General features: G+C 37.3%; 1 pseudogene; it reads right to left on the bottom strand.

The window, feature by feature from the left end:
- Positions 1-14,949: 14,949 nt before the first annotated feature.
- LOC101577058 lies at positions 14,950-16,285 on the bottom strand (annotated as a pseudogene).
- Positions 16,286-21,313: the final 5,028 nt, after the last annotated feature.

Genomic DNA, 21,313 nt, shown 5'->3' on the forward strand with positions numbered 1-21,313 from the left:
GGATCTTGCTCTCTGCTTTCTCTTGTCTGGAGGTCATTTTACCAGTTCATATTCAAGTGTAGATTTAGTATCAGTTTTTATCATTTCATGTGTGGATATTTATCTCGTCAAACAGAACCAACTGATTATTATATATTTTTCTTCACAAGGAGTTAAAATGAGTGTTCTCAGATTAGCTAACCAAGATTTAGCATATCAGAATTTTTATAATCATAAATAAATTAAACTAATGAACAATATGTATTGTTCTTTGTTCAGCCATTTACAAAACAATTATGTTTTAGGAGTCACAAACTGCTAGCTAATGGCAATTCAGCATTTATAGTGTATCATGGAACCTTTCAACATTAGCGGTTTTCTGTGAGTTTGAAATTTACTTAACTCTGTTATTTATTTCCTTGCTTTCTAGCATTATAGAATGAAGGGAGCCATGAGAGATCCTCTGGGGCTCATACTTTGAATGTTTATAAATGTGGAAACTGAAATTCAGAGATGCTGTGCTTATCTAAGATTTCAGAACTTACTAGTGGTGGAACTAAGACTAGAAACAGGTCTTTCTTTTTCAGTAATTACTTACGCTTCCTCTGGATTGTTATTACTGGAAAAATTATATGAATTTGTAAACTGCTGAACCCTATGCCTGCATCACAAACACAGATCTTACGTCAAACGACATAACTAATCGTGTCACATATCAGAGCCAATTTTCCACTTGAAATAATTCTTTTGTCTCAGGCATTCTTCCTTCTCTTTATTGTGGCAGATGTTCGAAAATGCTGAGATTTTCATGTGCTAGTATTAATTTGGGTGTAAGAGGCATTTAGAAAGAAGACCATATGTTCTCAAAAGTTCATTATGACTTTTATTTTCCCACGGCTTTCTGCTTTTAGGATTCTGACTCACTAGTCAGTAAGAGTTTAGATGTCTCTGTTAGCAACCCAAGAGTCTGCAGCAAATTTGATGCATGCCATGTCCAAAGATATATTTCAGTATATTTTAGAGTTAAGTCAGATGATCAAAATGCAGTTTCACAAAACTATCTCATTCCAACATATGAAAGGAGTAAACAAAGTCTCTAAGAGGAACAGAAGTAGATTATATACGATATTGTTTAAATAAACTTGTAGTCTCATTGTATAACAATGACATCTCTTAAACAAAAAATATATTTGACTATTTTTCTGCACTGGGTATTTGGAAAAATTTCTTATCAACTAGGGTTTAATTTTTAAGTTCTCAGTGTACATGAATATGATCTGCATAAAACCTATCTATTATTTAAAGTTGCTAGGTGTGATGGCACATGCCACAGAACTTGGCAGGCTGAGGTGAGAGGATTGCCATGAGTCCAAGGCCAGCCTAGGATATAAGCGAGTTTGAGACTAGCTTGGACTACATAGTGAGACCCTGTCTTAAAAATGAAATAAAATTATTTAAAGTTATAATTATTAAGATGTAGTCTTTATACTAGTGCATGCAGATAACCTCAGGTGCAGTACTTGTTCCGGGGTCATCACACTCCAAACTGGGTTTACATTTCTGAAACACTTTTTAGGTGACTGTTGTACCTATCAAATTTGAGAAACTTGATTCAACCAAAGAGGAAGCATTAATTAAAATTATCCCCATCTCTCAAGATGCATGGATGTTTTTCCTGCCATTTGCATTTTTCATGACATTTTAAAAAAAAGTTAGAGTGTGTGGGAGAGTTTCTGGCTACCCTGGGTGAGCGGGACCTACTACTGGTCCCAGCCAAGGTACAGTGTGGGTGAGACCCTCTTCCACCCCCTTGGGACACCCCCCACCACTCCGCAGCACCTCCCCCTCCCCACCTGCCAAGTAGGAATTTCTGCCGCGTTCCGGGAACCCCCAGACCCTATCCTAGCCCAGGCCTAGTGAGTGTGTGGGAAAGCTGCCTCTCCCCACTACTCCACCTTGTCCCCTCCAGGCTCAGCTCAGGCCTGGCATACAGGCCTGGGGTGAAACTCTGAAGCTGCAATCCCTGCAGAGAGTGTAGAGGATAGAAACACCTAGCTAGTCCAGGAACAGAAAATCTTGCCAGAGGGGCACAACAGGTTCACCCCCAAGGGCAGCAGCAGGAAGGAGATGAGCACAGCAGCCAGACCCAAGCCAGGCACAGCTGGATAAATCCAAACTTTGTAGATCTGCACCTGAACTTCAGTAGGTGCTAAGGTTATAACTGCACCAAAGATCTACAACAAAGGTCAGAAGACAGTGCTACACAAAATGACAAGAAGGAACAAAATGCAACCTCAGAACCCAAGCCCACCCATAACAAGTACAGAGGACACTAACACAGAACAAATTGGGAATCACACAGCTGAAAGCAATGAATCAACAGCTTCTGAAATAAAGAAACAGCTGCAGAAAGGTATAGAGGAACTCAGATTGGAAATAAAAAAAGAAGTCCCTGAATTAATTACATCTGCAGTAAAGAATCAAATGCAGAAACATATGGAGGAAACCCAATGCCCACCCAGAACTAGTGCAGAGGACACTAGCTCAGCTCAAATGCATGAATTAATAGTGTCGATAATAATTAAGCAATAGCAGAAAGTTATAGAGGAACTCAGAGCGCAATTCTTTTCTGAAATAAAAAAAAGTCAGCTCCTCCACAAGGTTTAACATGACCAGCTATTCTGAAGATCTCCGGTGAATTATTTGTTTAATTAACTACATTCTCGATTTAGCTTATCTGAGTATTAATCAATTAAATAATCAAAAGTTCAAACATATTCAAATATTTTGAAGTTACTTATATATGAAGCTTTAAGTGATTCAATATACATATTTTATGTGATTGAATCAAGCATCACTCATTATAAATAAAGAATATAAATATCTTTATATTTCTTAATTGAATGGCTTAAAATGTAAACTATTACCTATAAAGGCAACATTGTAAATTGCAGTAAAGTTATCAGGCTGCTTCTGAATTTTTTAAATCTATACAACTGGTTTAAGTGTCACTTATGGCCTTTAATCCTTATTAAAATACTTAACCCTGGAACTTGACTGTGGAGTTTGTGTATGTTTAGGGGCCTGACAGTCCTTTGAACCTTTCTTCCTCTGGACCCCAAGAGAGGAGTGGGGAAGACTTGTGGCTGGTGGGTGGACCTTTCTGCAGGTGGGCAGTCCAGTCCCTCTGCAACCTTTGCGAAAGAGAAGCTGATGCTGAGGGGTGTGTGTGTGTGTGTGTGTGTGTGTGCGTGTGTCTAGTTGCAAAGGGGTAGGATAGTTGTGTCTAGGAGGAGCCCCTAGTGCTAGTGACGGTAGACTATGAAAAATAAGATTGATTAGAATGTACCTTGTCTATTATCCCTGCAATGTGGATTTACTTTTTGGTAAATTAAGCATTTTACCTACTTATAGCATGTGGTACTGCTATAAGTACTGTCTTCTTATAATATTAACATGTGGTTCATGATGACTGAAATGTTCAGAAGGAAAAAATTCACTCTGCCAATTCTAGTGGCATTGTACCCAGGGCCCTTTCAATCCCTTTTCTGCTTCTGTGCACACTTGCACCAGGCACTGTGAGTTTTCCCTTCCAGGAGGGGCACTTGCCACTGATCAGAGGGCTCCTTGGGGCACCAAGATCCACCTTGCCATTGGCAGTCAGAGCCTACACTGCTTGGGGATTCTCACTGGGCCCTGTATCCCAGCAGTAGCTGTCAACTTCTCAGAGTATGAATGCTCATCCGGCTTTCTTGACTCCAGTAGGACAAACTAATATGTGTAACTGACACTTCAGAATTCTCCTGCACAACCGGGCTTGGACTGTCCTGCCAGGGACAATTAAATCTCACCTGACTTGGCCGGTTCCCTACTCTTGCTGCTTTCTGTCCTCCAGTGTGGATTTCTGCTGTAAGCACTTTGCAGTGGAGTATTTGTACATAAATCCTTATTCTGTTCCAGGGTTTGGTTTTGAGGGATCTGACTTAAAATACTCCACTACCAAGTGGGTTCCGATTTTTATGTTTTCTCCTATTTTCAAAAATATCTAGACTTCCACTGTCATGGCGCTGCGGGGTCATTCTGGAGCGCATTGAGCCCGCACCTCGCTAGGCCTCCTTCTGTGGCTTCTACTGGCTGGACGCTGCGCGGGAAGGACTCTGGGAGAACTTCAAGCCGCGCAATGGAGGCAGTGACCTTTGAAGATGTGGCTGTTAACTTCACCATGGAGGAGTAGGCTTTGCTGAATCCATCCCAAAAGAAGCTCTATAGAGATGTGATGAGAGAAATGTTTAGGACTGTCGCTGCTATAGGTAGAACCTGGGATGATCAGGTGGAAGAAGAGCATGAAAATCGCTGGAGAAATCAAAGAAATGAAGAGTTGGAGAAATGGTACCCAGTAAATATGTCCACCACAGCTCACACTGGAATGAAGGCATATGAGTTTTTGGGATTAGAAGAGAAGCTGTATAAATGTAATCAACATGCAAGAACCTGCAGTGATTTTCACTCTTTTCTGAATGATGCAAGGACAAAGACTAGAGAGAAATCCTATGAATATAATCAATGTGAAAAATCCTACTGATCTTAGTGAAAGAACTCAGCTTAGAGAGAAGACCTTTGTATATAAGGAAAATTTGAAAGCCTCCAGTATACCTAGCAGTGCTCAGAGCCATGAAAGAAGTCACACTGGGCAGAAACTCTATGTATGTAAGCAATGTGGGAAAGCTTTTAGCACACGTTACTGTAAAAAACATGAAAGGCTTCACACTGGGGAGAAACTCTATGTATGTAAACAGTGTGGGAAAGCTTTTATTATGCATAGAGATTGTAAAATACATGAAAGACTTCACACTGGGGAGAAACCCTATGTATGTAAGCAATGTGGGAAGGCTTTTAGTACACAAGCTTATTGTAAAGCACATGAAAAGCTTCACACTGGGGAGAAGCCCTATGTATGTAAGCAGTGGGGGAAGGCTTTTAGTAGACAAAGTCATTTTAAAACACATGAACAGCTTCACACTGGGGAGAAACTTTATGTATGTATGCAATGTGGACAAGCTTTTAGTACACAAGGTTATTGTAAAGCACATGAAAAGCTTCACACTGGGGAGAATCCCTATGTATATAAGCAATGTGGGAAGGCTTTTAGTCTACAAAGAAACTGTAAAAGACATGAAAGAATTCACAGTGGGGAGAAGCCCTTTGTATGGAAACCATGTGGGAAAGCTTTTAGTCTATATAAAAATTGTAAAACAAATGAAAGAATTCACGCTGGCAAAAACCCCTATGTATGTAAGCACTGTGGTAAAGCTTTCCTCATATATTGTGACTGTCAGAAATAGGAAACAGTGCATACTAGATAGAAAATCCATGTATGTCAGCAATATGAGAAAGTTTTTAATACAAAAGATTATTGTAAACTATATTCTACCACAACAAGGAAAATTATAAACAGTGACAGCTTTTTTATACAGGGTTATTATAAAGTATATGAAAAAACACTGGGGAAAATGCCTGTGTATATAAGCAATGTAAACTTATATAAGAAGTACTTCTTAAATACATGAAGTCTCATGGGAGAAAAATCTGTATATATGCAAGGTGGCAAAGCTTTCTGTACAGCTGGTAATTGTAAAAGACACGAAAGAGCTCACACGACATGAATTCCATATATGAAAGCAATGTGTGAAAGCGTTCATCATACCTGGTGTTTGTAAAAGACAAAATAACTCATACTGGACAGAAACCATATGTGTGTAAAATGTATGAGCAAGCATTATTATTATTATTATTATTGTTATTATTATTTTGGTCAATAACTGGAGAGAAAGTTTATGAGCTTAGTTTGATAATCCTGTGAAAGTTTCTCAAGTAATGGAAGCATATATGACTAGTTAATACACTATGTTTGATGCAAGTACTTCTCCACAAAATTTCCATAAAAATGCAGTCCCAAATAAAAATATCTTAATGCACATATATTATGTATTTTTTTAGAAAGTCACTTAAGTATGTGGATTATGTTTCTACAGTATTTAATAAACTATATTGAACTGGCATAATTAGATATTTTTATATGTCTGGACTTAATACATGGTGTCTTTTAATTAAGCATGATGACGTGAAAAGTATTTTTTATTTTCAATTAGAGTTCGTATTTATGTAAGTTTTGCTTTGTCTTTAAAATTAGGAGGTGTAGACCATAAAAATTAATTTTCTTAATTACTTTTTGTTAATTGTCTGATTCTCTCTACATTTGTTTCAGATTTTTTGTGTGTATATTCTGTGTAATAGCAGATTTTTTTTTTTAAATTTTACCTATTTATGTATGTGTGTGTGTGTGTGTGTGTGGCCAACTCAGCCCACCAGGGGCGGGGCTGGCCGGTATGTGGTGCTGGGAGATTGAACCGCAGTCCCTGTGCTTTAGTTTGTTCTAAGTAGGTGCCCTAGATCACCGAGCCATCTCACCAGCCCCCAACAACAGATATTTTTGAATTTGATGCCACATTTTATATTAAGATATATATATTTTTATTCATAGACTTGTGAACATGTTTTTGACAAAGTTGATTTGCTTTCACATAACTTTTGAATTATCAAGTTGTGTTTCTCATATCTTGACAAGATACCTGCTTCTATCTCAATGTTTTATATTATGTTGTGTTCATAATTTTGTCCATTTTTCTTTCATATTGAGCAAGTACTACTTAGTGTTAGAGTAAGATTTGGTTATGTAAATTGGTAATCCTAGCAACTCAGGAAGCAGAAGTGAAAGGAAAACAAAATTGAATCTATTCTATCCAACTTACTGAGATGCTGTCTTAAAATAGAGGTTGAAGTTCTGTCATATAGCTGAGTAATTTGGGACTTCTAGATTTACTGCCACATATCACAGTTATTTTCATATAAATCACTACACATCAGTGTCCACTTCTCACTTACTGTGTAAAGATCTAAGCCAAATGCAGTGATCTGACAGGACAATCACAGCTTTGATGCTGGCATTGGAGGACAATTTAGGCAGATTCCCAAGCAGTCTGAAACAGTTATTTTAAGTCCTCATTTTAAGTTTAAAGCCAGAAACAAGTTTAGGTTAAGAATATTAGCCTAGGATGGAGTAAAGCCACTTGCAAATTATGATTCTGATACTCAGGAAATAACCTTTTGTGGCAATATTTGTACAGAAATTACATATATATATATATATATATATATATATATATATATATTATATAAAGCAGGCCAGTGTCTAGCATAGGCACAAACGGGGGAACAGTCATGAAAGATGACTTGGGAGTAGACCACTATCTGTGCATTAGTTCACTCAATGTGGCAGAATATAAATATGAAATAGCCACTTGTGTAAGAGATAAAGAATAAAGACACAGCATGCTCTCTTGTTGCTGTCACCCTTAAAAAAAATATCTATAAACATAACATAGTCAAAAGTCACACAACATACACAGCCATCTACTTTTATACTGTAAATATTAATCATATTATTAATGCCTATAGAATCTTTTGTGGGGTCTGAGTTTAATAAAGAACTTTAGGTTATCAAATATGTATGTTGTTTTTCAATATTAGAAAGAATTCCATGATTAATAACTTAAGCTTTATTTATTACCCTAGGATACATTTACAAAATATATGAACTTTTTTCTAATTTATTTATTTATTTAGTATTTAGCATAGGGTCTACAGGGTCTCACTACACAGATCAGACCAGTAGTGATCCTCCTGTTTTCAGCCTCCCAAGCACTGGGATTACAGGCATGCACTGCCAGGCCCAGTCTTAGTGGCAGATTTAGCGCGCCCCATGGTCGGGGCCAGCACAGCATGTCAGGGATCAAGCCCCAGTGCCTGTGCCTGCCAGAGCAGGTGCTTTAGTCTGCTGAGCTATCTGGCCGGCCCTCTATTTGTTTAAATTGGTAAACTATTTATGCATTTATCATGTGCAATATATTGTTCTGAAATCTACATACTAAATCAAGCTAATTACAACATTCATTACTATACATACTTGTTTATGGTGATAGCATCTAAATCTACTCTTACAATTTTTAAGGGTTGTTATTAACTACAGGTACTGTGTTATACAAATTCATTATAGTATAAGACATTATTCTTCCAAAGAAGTGATATGTGTTTTGTTTTTGTTTTTTTTTTTTTTTTTTTTTTTTTTAGAATTTTTATACTTAGAGATATTTGATTATCTAATGTAAACTGAATATACACACATACTTGGCTTTTCTGGAAACAACAATGGACTGAAATAGTGGTGTTTCACCAAATAGATGTGGAATTTGGCTGGGGTTGTGTGAGGGGAAGACGCTGACATGTGGGCGCATGCGCAATGTGATCAGCACTTGACACGGCGTACAAGGCATGGAGCGTGCTGAAGAAGATTCGTCACTCTTGACATGAGAAGTGCTGCAATAGGTGCTTATGAGAGAACAAAGAAAAAGCAAGCAGCAAAACAGGCTCCGAAAAGCCATTCAGCTCTCCTCTCCTCTTTGTTTTCCACATTAAGTGCCTCACCATATAGCAAGGCTGAATAATAAATTAATATTTTTGGGTTTTACATTGTAAAGTGACAATAATTGGCTTTATGAGTAAGTTAAGCAAAAACGGATTTTTTAAAATCATATTTTGGATATTTAGAATTGAGGCAAGCTGAAAAAGTCCCACATCTTGAGCCTATTGTTTACTGAGCCAGAGGAACCATATTTTTATTTATCTATCATGAATTTAAGCCTTTTGCTACTGGGCAAACATTTTAACCCTTCTCCTTAGCTGTATGTGTAGCTGGTTGCTCGTCTTCCGGATTTTATGACTTGTTCCAAAGGCATTTTCGTGGCTTTGGAGACAGGGAACCGAGCAAGCACAAAATACCTTTACTCCAGTCAAGCTGGTTAAACCAGTTGCTTTTACAGATTGTGGCAAAGTTTTATAGTATACAAGGGATATAAGGAAGCAGTAAGTGTAAAAATGCCTGAAATTTGAATAGAAACTTTTTGTTTATGCACACTTTCACAGTACAATATTTAATTTTTGTAGCAGTTTGAGATGGACTTCAGTCTAGAACCTGACTGCAATGTCTACTCTGGAATGAGGAGAAAAGAAGTTATAGAAGTGTCTAATAACAGATTTCAAATGTAAAGGATTTGTGGCATAAACATAACATACTCTAAGCATGTACCAACAAAACAAAACAAAACAAAAAAAGGAAGGAGTTCAAGAGGTGTGGGAAGGTGGAGGGTGGGTAGGGCAAGAAGACAAAGGGATTAAGATGTGTCATGCACACGTACTAACTTTGCATAAGCATGTAAACACTATGTGTCATACATATGTATTAATAAACTAAAATTTTCTTAGAAAAAGATATCCTCCATCTAAGAGAAAAAATACAAAAATGTGGGTCAACAAAAGGAGAGAGGGGGCCCAGGAGATGGCTCAGTGGAATAAGCACTTCCCTGGCAAGCGCAAGGGCCTAAGTTCAATCCCTGGTTCCGCCAAAAAAAAAAAAAAAAAAAAAAAAAAAAAAAAAAAAAGGAAAGAGCAAAGCATGTCGAAGGAAGTGACAACACTGAGTTGTCAGAAGGAAGTTACAGTGTTTCTTCACCAGTTTCAATCTACTGCTTGGAATGATTTATAAATGTTTAAGCCCGATAACTAGAAGCAGAATTATTGATATCCCTAAGTCACCTGCAGTAATTATTGAGAAGTGAATTTGTACTCTTCAAGGCTGACTTCCTTCAAAGTTGATGTACTGTGCTGACAGATTTACAGGAACTATGTCATAATGTTTATAATATACTGATGAAATAAGCCCTATTATCCCCTCAAACAAAGGAAAATGTACTGTAGAGAAGTTTAGATTGGATGAATTGTGATTGGATATCAGATTACCTGACTCCAAAGTTTGTATGTTTAATGACTATATTCTACTATAGGGCAGATATTCAGGACATCTATTGGAGTTATCTATGCAACAAATATTGCTGTTTAGCATTGTATTCTAACCAGGTGGACTCACCACTCAAATTTCCCACATAATTGGTTATTCAAGTTAATGGCCCTCCAGAAGCAGCCTGGAGAGCCTCCTCATCTGCAGACCTGAGGGGAAAGCTCACCTCTCACCAGACCACCTGGAAGATATGGGGTCCCTTTGTGAGCCAGTAGCATAACCAGAATGGAAAGGAGCTTTTGCCCACTCTGCAGCAGCTTCTGTCATTTCAGTGTTTGTCTCTGTGCTGACTATGTCTATTTATGGCTAAGAAATCTGAAGTTCAGGGAGATTAGCTTTTCCTGGTTTTAGTAAACTTATATCCTTTTTGGAGACAAAATAATGTTTTGACTTGAAGTTTCTATTAAGCAAAAATGACTTGAAAAATAAATGTTTCAAGACCTCCTTTCACAGGCTAATCAGGAAACTAAATAAACATTAGAACATTATAGTCCCAAGTTGCATTCATTTATATTATTCAAACTAGATACTTTAGGGAGTAAAATCCTTTCTATATTTGGATTAGTTCTAAACATTCTAGGTTCTAATGGAGAAGAGAGATTTCTCTAGTAAAAAAATATTTTTTTTTTTCCTTCTCAGAATGATAACTTCCTCATTTCTTGTCTTTTGGAAAATGTGTGTTCTGTCAACAGCTAAGAATGCAGATCTGTGTGATGATCAAGACAGAAGTGAGGCCTGAGAAGGCACAGAACTGAGGTAAATAGTTCCAGGAAACACTAGAAATCCTGTCACGATGCTCTGTGGTATTTCAAATGCTTAGAAGAAGGTGAGCTTGAGGTGAATACCAAAAAGGTGAAGACTCAGTTTAATCTGCAAAACAGATAAGTCTGATTAGCATGAGGTGGCTTTTATCTCAATGTATTGCAAGGATGATTTTTTTTTTCTTTAATTAAAAAGAGGAGATGTTAGTCACCTTTGGTGTGGAGCACACTACAGCTGAAAGCCTGGTCCTTCATCATGACTTCTGCTATCTTGAGTGCTCATCTGTGGTTCTCTCTCTTTTGGGACCTGTGGGGAGAGTGTTATTCTGATGCTCTTGCTGCAGGCCTAGATTCTGGGACAAGTTTTAACCAGAATAAACAGAAAAGAGTGTCAATAGTGCTGTCTTATCAGTGCTGGTGCTGCCCAAGTTAAATAAATATGGAGCAGAGTCCCTGCTGTTATATGGTGGATAGAGGTATGAATAAGAGAAGAACAAAACAAGCCAACTTTGCTGTTATAAAGTATTCAGCTTTGGGGGCTTATGATTCCTATGTAATTGCCCCCATCTTACCTCAAAACACCATCCTGTTTTATTCTCTTTAGAGCATATTGTCTTCTTTGTAATTATCTCATTTGTTTGTGAACCTACCCTTACATTAGGATTAATTTTTCACACAGCCCATGTATCCTCAATTTTTTATTTTCATTTTTTTAATACTATGGATTTTAACTCAGGACCTTTGTGCTGAGCTGCACTCATAGCTATTTTTAAAAAGTTTTAAATTTTGAGTCAGGGTCTTATAAATTGCTCAGGATGGGTTTGAACTTTTGAGCCTTCTGCCTTAGCTTCCCAGATAAATAAGCCTTCAATATTACCCCATAGACCCTCCACTAGTTGCTTTTGCATAGATCTGGTAAATCAGGAGATGGTCAAGAGTGGCCCCTACTAAACTAGGCTGGGTGTCCACTACCTTGGCACTCTCCCTGACTAATCCCATTTCTCCTGATAGGGAAGCTGCCTAACTTATTTCTGAAAACTGAGCAGAGGCAGAAAGAAAGAACATTCTTTCTAGTCCTTAGTGCTGTTTTCCCACCAAAATGTGCTCTGGGAAAGAAAGTGTGTGTACTTCCAGAATTTAACTGATTATATTTCTCCTTCCTTTTCCAGATCTTATTCAGCTAGAGACAAGCAGTGAATTTATCCCTGGATTGGGTATGAGGGAGTCCCTTAAAGTAAAAGAAGGACCTAACCAACCCTCTTATAGAATAAGTTTTCAGGTTCTTATCACAGAAAAAGAATTTGCAGGACTAGAGGCTTGGGAGGGGTTTGGTTAGGCAGAAATTATAAGGAAAATAGTGTGGGACCTCAAAAGAGAGTATTGTTGCCTAGAACAGGGAATACTTACACTTCTGTTGAAGATAGGGAAAGCCCAAGAAGAGGTATACCTGGCCTATGTTACAAGTTTGAGCCAATTTTTTTTTTAAAGATGGATAATTTAAGCATTCTGTGGATTGTATTATCTTAGGATAAGATTGCTGCTCTTTATTTTTCAATTAAGCCAACTTGTAGGCTTTCAGAAGGCCTGAGGAATTTCCGGTGTGTTGATTTGGAAGGAAATGAGCCTAAGATTAACCAAAGGAATGCTGATATGAATAGACTTGGGTAATTTTGGCCAAGGCCCAGAACCTGCAGTCTTCTTAAAGTACACTTTGCAGTTATGATTTCATCTCCTTAACTTATTATTTTTTCTGTCAGATCTGCTCCCAAACTTTGATCCTTTATTATTTTATCTTTTATTTTGTATGTGGATGTTGTACATAATGCTTACATTCCCTGTTTGGAGTCTATACATGTCCTTAACACATGTTAGTTTTGTTTTTATCTACTTTCCTTTCTCTCCCTCAATCTGTTGATCTTGATCACCTTCCCTTTGACTGCTTTCTACTACCTATCTTTTATTTTGCTCTGTATTTTACTCTGTGTTTCTCATATGGGAGAAACACTACCATGTTTAATCTTGTGTGTCTCATTTATTTCACTTGACATATTTTATGTAAGATTACTGTACTTTCCTTATAAGAGGAATGTTTCAACAATTTTTACTGATGTCAATCAACCTTTTTTCAAACTGGGCACACATCAAATCTAGCATCATGGGAATTTTATTGTGCAGTGAAATTTTTAAACTATCAATACAAATTCCAGGATACTACATAAAACATCCACAGGAACTTTTTTCAATTTGTTTCTGAATAGCTCACAAACATTTCCTATATAATCCAACATACAACAGAGGAATGGTACATCTTGTGCTTGCAATGTGCATACAATGGAAAAACATATCTATCTATCTATCTATCTATCTATCTATCTATCTATACAAAGTTTAGCGGTACGGGGTTTCAGGATAAATCCTGAGGGGATTTGACTGACATTATCAAATACAAAAGTTGTATATCTTGCTATATAGGTCCTTATCTTGGTCTTAACCATCCAGCAGAAAAGTATAAAAATTAATTGTAAAAAGTAAAGCCATATTAGTATGCTGACCAGTAAAAGGCTGTCAACAACTTCTGACATTGCCAGTCTTATGGATAACCCACTACTATTATGGACTACTGGACTGTGTTGGATTATTCTGCTGAATTCATGCAATATAATATTTAAATTGCAATGGAATACCCATCTGTGACAAAACTAAACAAAAAAAGGAGATACAAATGTAGGACCATTTTGTATCTGTATATACAAAATAGTTAGAATAGATATACAGCTACTTTCTCTTAATTCAATGAGAAGAAAGATTTGTACTAAAAGTGTTTGAACAGGGTATCATGTCTGCATCTTGTACTATGAATAACCAGTAAGAAGACAACAATATGCAATGTATTAATTATTGAAACTGTTCTACTAATTGGTTTTGAAACTGTCTCATTGCTATTGTTTCTCAATAAAATTATTAAAAAATTTTTAACTAATAGACACTAAAGATTGACAGTTTAATAAGTTTATAGGTGAGAAATGTAATAAAAATAATCAGAATTTATTAAATGTAATAAAAATAATCAGAATTTATTCATCCTCCATCACTTACTTCTATAACCAAGTGTTATTTTAATAGAACTCACTGCCAGTTAGTCTTCTGGAATATACTTATATATTTTTTTCAGCTTGTAGTACTGCTGCCCACCTTTGTTCTTTCCAACTAACAGAAAACTGCTCATAAGTAGGGGTAAACATTTGCAAAAACAAAAATCCTCCAGTTTATTATAAGCATGATATGTTCAGTGGAACTTCTTCCTAAGCAATGACTAAAACCATCAACAAAGCCACCAGAACTGAATTTGCCAATATGTTTTTCCTGTATCTAAGAGATATACTGTACTTATTTCCAACATGGGAGCTGAAAATCAAACCTAGTGTTGAGTTTAGGGATGCATTGGGAAATTCAGCCACCATTTGAAAATTGACTGTCTATTTAAAAAAAAAAGACCACTAAAACAGATTCATTAAATTTATTTTAAAAATCATAGGGACCAGCCAAATAGCCCAGTGGATTACAGTGCCTGCTAGCAGGCACAGGGGATGGGGGTTTGATCCCCTGGCCTGCCATGCTGGCCCCTCTCCTGGGGCATGCTGAGATGGCAATTGAGACTGGGTGTGGTGGTGTGTGCCTGTAATACCAGCTCTTGGGAGGCTGTAAGCAGGTAGATCACTAGGAATCTGATCTAGTATTGAGACCCTGAACACCTTGTAGACCCTTGCCTAAAATACCAAAAAAAACAAAACAAAACAAAACAAAAAAAAACTTAAAACATTTCTTACAAAACAGCATTACATTGTGCACACTGCTCTGCACAGAAGCCAGGAATGTGTGGACTATTATTAATTTCCTCCCTGTCCCAACCCCTAAATGTTTACAGTGACCACATGAAGCAAAATATTCACAATAATTACATGGTGGTGAATTTTTTTAAACCACCAACAATGAACATAATATAAAATCCACTCACTCTGCTGCTGTTTCAAAATTTCAGTGTTAGTTTTTGCACACCCTCCCCCCACCCCTGTTTGTAAGGAACTAAAACATTACAGCTGGTGAACAGCAAAGATTGCACAGCACCTCAAATGCAGAACACGTGAGAAGCAGAGGAATGTTGGCTTTTTAACAGAAGCAGATACAAAAAAAAATTAATAAAAGGAAAAGATGCAGGACTCCTTCAGTTCTTTACTAGTCCTAGAAAAACTTTCCAGAATACTGCTTCACATTGTTCTGCAGCAAATACTGTGCATTCTGTATCTGGTCCTGTGTTCCTATAATGGTAATGATCTGATTTTCAGATCCATCATGAATCAGGAGCTTTCATAGAAGCTCCCAGTTCATGATGGATTCATTTAATCTGCTGACCACCTTTGCCAATAATAGATTCAGCCAAGTCTTTAGGAATAGTTACTTATGTGGTAATAATAGATCCACAAATATCACCATATGAGCCACGACCTCCTGCATAGGAATAATCATATCCAGAGCCACCCTGTGGTTCATATGCCATCTGCCATTCTGATAGGCTCCACGTATCTATTGCAGAGTCCCAAGTTTCATCAGCACTGAAACCAACCATGCCATCACAGCGGTCTCCAGGTCTTCCTCTTCTGTCATAGGCCATTATCTCTCCTCCTCTAGGTGGTGGTGAAAGAGGAAGATTCTGAGCTCTGCTGCCACCCCAGCCACCTTGACCCAGAGGAGGGGGTAGTGGTCCCTAATGAGGGCTCATATCATCATAATCTCTTCTAGAGGGAGGCATGGGATGTCCACCTCGACCAGGAGGCATTCTGTCAAAACCACCTTTTCCCTGCATAGCAAATCCTACAGGTCATCTATGGTGGTTATCAGATATCATGGTAAAACCACCATAATTATAAGTTTCATGGTAAAAATTTGGATCATCAGGCTGCACGTCCTTTGATGGGAGACTCAGACATAAGATCAAGGATGATCTTTATCTCTATAACTCTGTCAGGCTTTCCTCCAATAAGAACAACTCTGTCAGTGGAATGAGGACAGAATCTTGGAAAAGCTTCATGGTTGTCTGAGTGTTCTCTCGAAGTTCTTTGATTTTAGCACCTTTGATCCCAATACTTCCTCCTGTCAGACTTTGATGAATTAACAGCCTCAACTCACAGTCAAAGTCACTTCCTTTACAGTGTTGGCAATTTAAGCATTCCACAGGATCACATTCGAGCGGAAGCTGGTTGGTTGCAGTGGGTGACTGCAACTGCAGGCCCTCTTCCAAGATAGGGATGCTTTTCTTCAGAATTTCTCCAATTGTTTCAGTATCAGCACTGATACTCAATATGTGCTCTGGGCCACTGCTGTCTGGGACTGAAATACAGCCTTACTGTTCTTACTTCCTTTTCCAATCACTGCCCCAGCATTCTTGCTCTGAAGCAGAATTTGTAATTCAACCATCTCATCGGTGTTTCTAGATCTTTTAAATGCTTGCTCCTCTCCTATATCTTCTAAAGGATGTTTACCAAGTTCACCAGGTTTCTTTTGGCTGCTCAGTTTCCATTTTCTTGTATTAAATGGACACACCAATCTATACGCCACAAACAAGTGGGATCAGGCAGCACACAGAGGTTGGTGCAGCAAAGAGGAAGATAATGGCGGCCGCAGTGCCTTCACCCAGAGTGCCCTCCTCCTCTCTCATTTGCTCTCTCACTGGCTGAAGGTGGGACTCACTTGACATTACTGTCTCAAGGTGTGTCTGTTTATCTACAAACAACTCAAGTTTATCTTTATGGCAGAGTAGTGCTCCATTGTATGTAAATATATTTTCTTTATCCATTCATCATTGATCGACACACAGGCTGTTCCCAAGATTTATCTATTGTGAATAGAAAAAAAACACAGATGTGCCATTGTAATAGAATGTCTTTCACTCTTTCAGAAAGATGCTTAGCTGAGGAATAACTGGGTCAAGTGAAATCTCTAGTTTTGTTTTGTGAAGAAGTTCTACATTGATTTCCATAATGGTGGCACTATTTCACATTTCTTTTTCCCTGCAGCATCAAAAGCATATGCCATTATTTGATTTCTTGAACATAACCATTGGTTTAGAGGGTGAGATGGAATCTCAGTGTTGTATTAATTTGTTTGTCTAACCCCAGTGGTGTTGAGGATTTCTTCATTTATTGGTCATTTGTACTTCTGTAAAATATTCATTTTGCTTGCCCATTTTTTTCTTTTCTTTTTTTTTTATTTGTTAATTTAGGGCAGGGTCTATGAGGTGTACTGGGTCTCACTATGTAGATTGGACTCAGTGATTCTCCTGTTTTCAGCCTCCCAAGTGCAGGGATTATAAGCTTGCACCACCACTCCCAGTCTCAATCACCATCTCAGCCCACCCCAGGGCGCGCTGGGGATCAAATGTTGGTCGGTGTGCTTTGCCTAAGCAGGTGCTTTAGTCCGCTGAGCTATCTGGCCAGACCTTGCCCATTTTTTTAGTTAGGTTTTTTTGGTGGTCTAATATTTTTTGAGTTATTTATATACTGTTTGTGTTAGTCCTCTGAGGAATAGTTGGCAAAAGTTTTTTCCCATTCTGTAGCTTGCTCTGTTGGTTGCTATTATTGATATTGTTTCTTGATAAATTACTTAATTTGGGGGGAATTACCCTCTCGGCCCCCCTCCTGCTCCTCTCTCAGGACAGGAGCTTTCTTTCTTTTAATAAATATATTCTATTCATAAAAAATTACTTAATTTGCTCACTAATTCTCATAACCTTTTGGTAGATATTTTGGGGTCTTCTATGTAGAAGATCACATCCTCTGAAAATAATAATTTGACTTCTTTTCCTTTACATATACTTTTATTTGTTTCTCTTGTCTGATTACTTTGGCTAACATTTTGAGTATTAGCTTGAACAGGAGTGGGTATCTTTGTCTTGTTCTTGCCTTTAGAGGGAAAGCTTCTTGTTTTTCCAATTGAATATGATGTTGACTGTAGCTTTGTCATAAATAGCTTTTATCAGAATGAGATAAGATCCTAACATACCTAATTTCTTGAGTGTTTTATCACAAAATGTTGGATTTTTATCAAGTGCATTTTTTATACTTAAAGAGATGAGGGGTTAAAATTATTGATTTGTGTATGTGTAATCATGGGATCCCTGAGGCAAGCCTTACAGGTTTGCAAAGTAGCTGTTAATCATCTTTCTGATTTCATCAATATCCAATGTAATTTCACCTGCTTCATTTCTAATTGCATTGATTTCGGTCTTTTCTCTCCTTTTTGGCTACATTGGCTAAGTGTCTATTTCCTTTATGCATTTGAAGAAATCATTCTTTAGACTCTTTAATTTTTCTTTTGGTCTTAATTTCATTGTTTTCTACTCAGAGCTTTATAATTTCCTTCCTTGTACTAACTGAGTTTTTATTGTTTTGCTAGGACCTTGAGGTACTTTGCTGGGTTATGGAGCTCTCTCTGTGTTTGTGATGTGGACATTCACACCTGTAATTTTCCTTATTAGCACTGCTTTCATTGTGTCCCATAAGTTTTGGGATGTTATATTGGCATTGTCACTCAGTTCTAGAAATTGTCTCATTTTTTCCTTGATTTCTTCTGTAACCCATTGTTTACTTAAGTGCATTATTTCTCATGCCTTTTCACGATTTCTGTGTTTTCTTTTATTATACCTAACTTCATTGTGCTATGATCTGATAATATCCATAGTATAACTGCATTCTTTTACATTAGTTAAGCTTGATTTGCTGGTTACTATGTGGTCTATTTTGGAGACATTTCCATGTGTGGCTAAAACAATATTTATTCTGTTGGGTAGAACACTGTAGGTGTATATTAAATCAACTTGTTGAAAGATTTTGCTCATCTCTGAGATTTCTTTTTTGTTTTAATTTGCATTTTCCCTAATGGACAGTGATACTGATCAGTCTCTTTGTGATAGTTGGGTATTAAGGCCACCTGTAGACTTCGGCCCACTAGTCCCAGGATCCAGTCATCTCTCAGGATTGTAGGCTGCAGTATATTTGGCCCAGTATTAAATTTTCTAGGAATGGGCCACAATATTTCAGTGACCACAAGGAAATACAGATATTGAGATCCAAAATAAACCAAATAGTGGGCCCAGGGAGATAGCTTAGTAGAATAAGTGCTTGCCTGGCAAGTGCGGGGTCCTGATTTCAATTCCCAGTACTGAAAAAAAAAAAAAAAAAAACCAAACCAAAGCATTAACAAATAATGGCAACAGCTGTGTCACCTTGGTTACATTGATTGAAAACAACATTAATTATAGTGTAAAATACAAAATAAATATTAACAAATCCATAGACATCAGAAAAAAAAAAAGCCTTTTATCTATCTTTTTTTTGTACTTTTTTTTTTTGGTGAAGGGTCTACAGGTGCTCAAGATCTCCCTACTAGATCAGACTCATAGTGACCCGACTGTTTACAGCCTCCCAAGAGCAGAGCTGAGATTACAGGTGTGCGCTATCACACCCAGTCTCAATTGCCTTCTCAGCCTGTCCTGAGGGTGGGGCCGACACAGCAGAGCTCAGGGGCATTCCCGGCCCCTGTGACTGCCTAAACTGGTGCTTTAAGCCTCTGAGCTATTTAGCCAGCCCTATACTGACACTTTTTTTTTCTTTCCTGTAGTACCAGGGATTGAACTCAAGACTTTGTGCTTGCCAGGCAGGTGCTTATTCTACTGAGCTAGTTTTTTATAATATTAGTCTCTATTTGCTTTGAAGTTTTCTCAACTGCAACAGGTGAATTTAGGATCTTACAGACTCCTCCTCTTTGTCAAAAAATCATTTTAATTACGGGGGGCCTGCCCATTAGCTCAGTTGCTTAAGCGCCTGCTTAAGCAAAGGCAGTCAGGCTCAGGATACTGTGGCTTGCTCCCTAGATCCTTGTACATTACCAGAACCACCCTTAAGGCAGCCTGAGCCAGTCCAAAAAAAAATCCATTTCATTTTAATTACAATAATGGCAAATGGGTATATTACATAAAAATATCTACATTTTTGTAATAATCAGATCACAGAATTTTTTGTTTTTAATCATTGGTCTTAAAACCTGTACTTGATTTCCTAGACTTGAAAATATTTTAGAGTGAATAACTCTAGATAAAATAAGCAAATAAAGTTAGCTTATATCACAAAGATATCAAAGCTTAGTACTTAGGGTATTTATATTGCCATTCTTATTCGATAGAATGCACCTATATATGAAGCAAATTCTTTACCTGAGAGGTACTGGAAAGTAAACTCAACTAATGGGAATATCCTGAGAGGCTGAAGGACACATTTTTTTGGAGGGATAATAGGACTTGGAATTAATGACTTATTATGGCAATACTTTAAAGATGAAACTGGAGAATGCCCCTTTTTGTCTTCAACCTAGCTTTCTGTTTAGTATTACTGTTTCTCATATATGCATATGTACTTGTATGCTTGCTAAGTTAGTTCAGGTGCCTAAGATACTACTTTGGGACCATGTGCAGAACCTCTTCCCTCTTCGCTCTGCAGTGTTTTTTCTCTATCAGTTGTATCATTCTCCAGGACGGGGCACAGTCTCTGTCTGACCACATGGCTTCCTTTGGAAGCATGGGGGAAGATTTCCATATTTAATGACCCTCCTTTACTCTGGCTGTTGCAGTAAATGATCTCCATGCTTAGGTTGCTGGATGAGTTACCAGAGTGGTAGGATACTTTTAGAGGGTTCTCGTGATGTCCTGGGGACTGGATGACCTAGGAGGACAAGGGCCAAAATACTTGCTGTCCTTTTAGCGTGGTTACCTTTTTTAAGCTTCAGTCTCTAAACCTCAGTTGTTGAACTTCCAGAAGGCCCGCTGTACAGTCTGAAAGTAGAAACAGTAGGCTTAATCTTAAGTATTATAATCTTTTTTTTTTTTAAATTTGAAAGAGAATGTAAAACAACAGTAAAAAAAAAGACTAGAAAAGATACAGAATTTCACTAAACCAAATGATAAAAATTCAACAATGGTTGTTATATTGCACATTGTTGACTTTGACAAATATTAAGTACAACTAGAGAAAATTTTTTTATTAATTATAATCATCTTAATATTAGGAGCCAGGGGCCAGGGAGATGGCTCAGTGGAATAAGTGCTTCCCTGGCAAGCACAAGGGCTTGTGTTCAATCCCTGGTTCCACAAAAAACAAACAAACAAACAAACAAACAAACAAAAAAACCAAGTAATATTAGGAGCCAATGTCGTTTTACTTATACTGTAGATTATGGCTTATAATCTTACATTTCTTTTGTCCAGTGGAGATCATATTTTTATAGTATGTTATCAGATAATAGCTATAAAGTTTTATAAAGTATATTAAAAAGAAAACAATGTTTTACATAATAATTGTTATTAAGACATTATACTGGAAATATTAGATAAATTTTATCTCTAAAATACATTACATTTTTCATCTTAATATAAAATAATTTATCACTAGGTTATTTCTATCTGATTATACAATTTTACATGACATAAAATTTCTCTTTTATACAAGATATATTATATCTGGGACTTTAAGCATCTAAATGATCAAAATTTTGGCAT

This window comes from Octodon degus, unplaced genomic scaffold, assembly GCF_000260255.1.
Source record: "Octodon degus isolate 3935 unplaced genomic scaffold, OctDeg1.0 scaffold00081, whole genome shotgun sequence".
Classification (NCBI taxonomy): Eukaryota; Metazoa; Chordata; class Mammalia; order Rodentia; family Octodontidae; genus Octodon; species Octodon degus.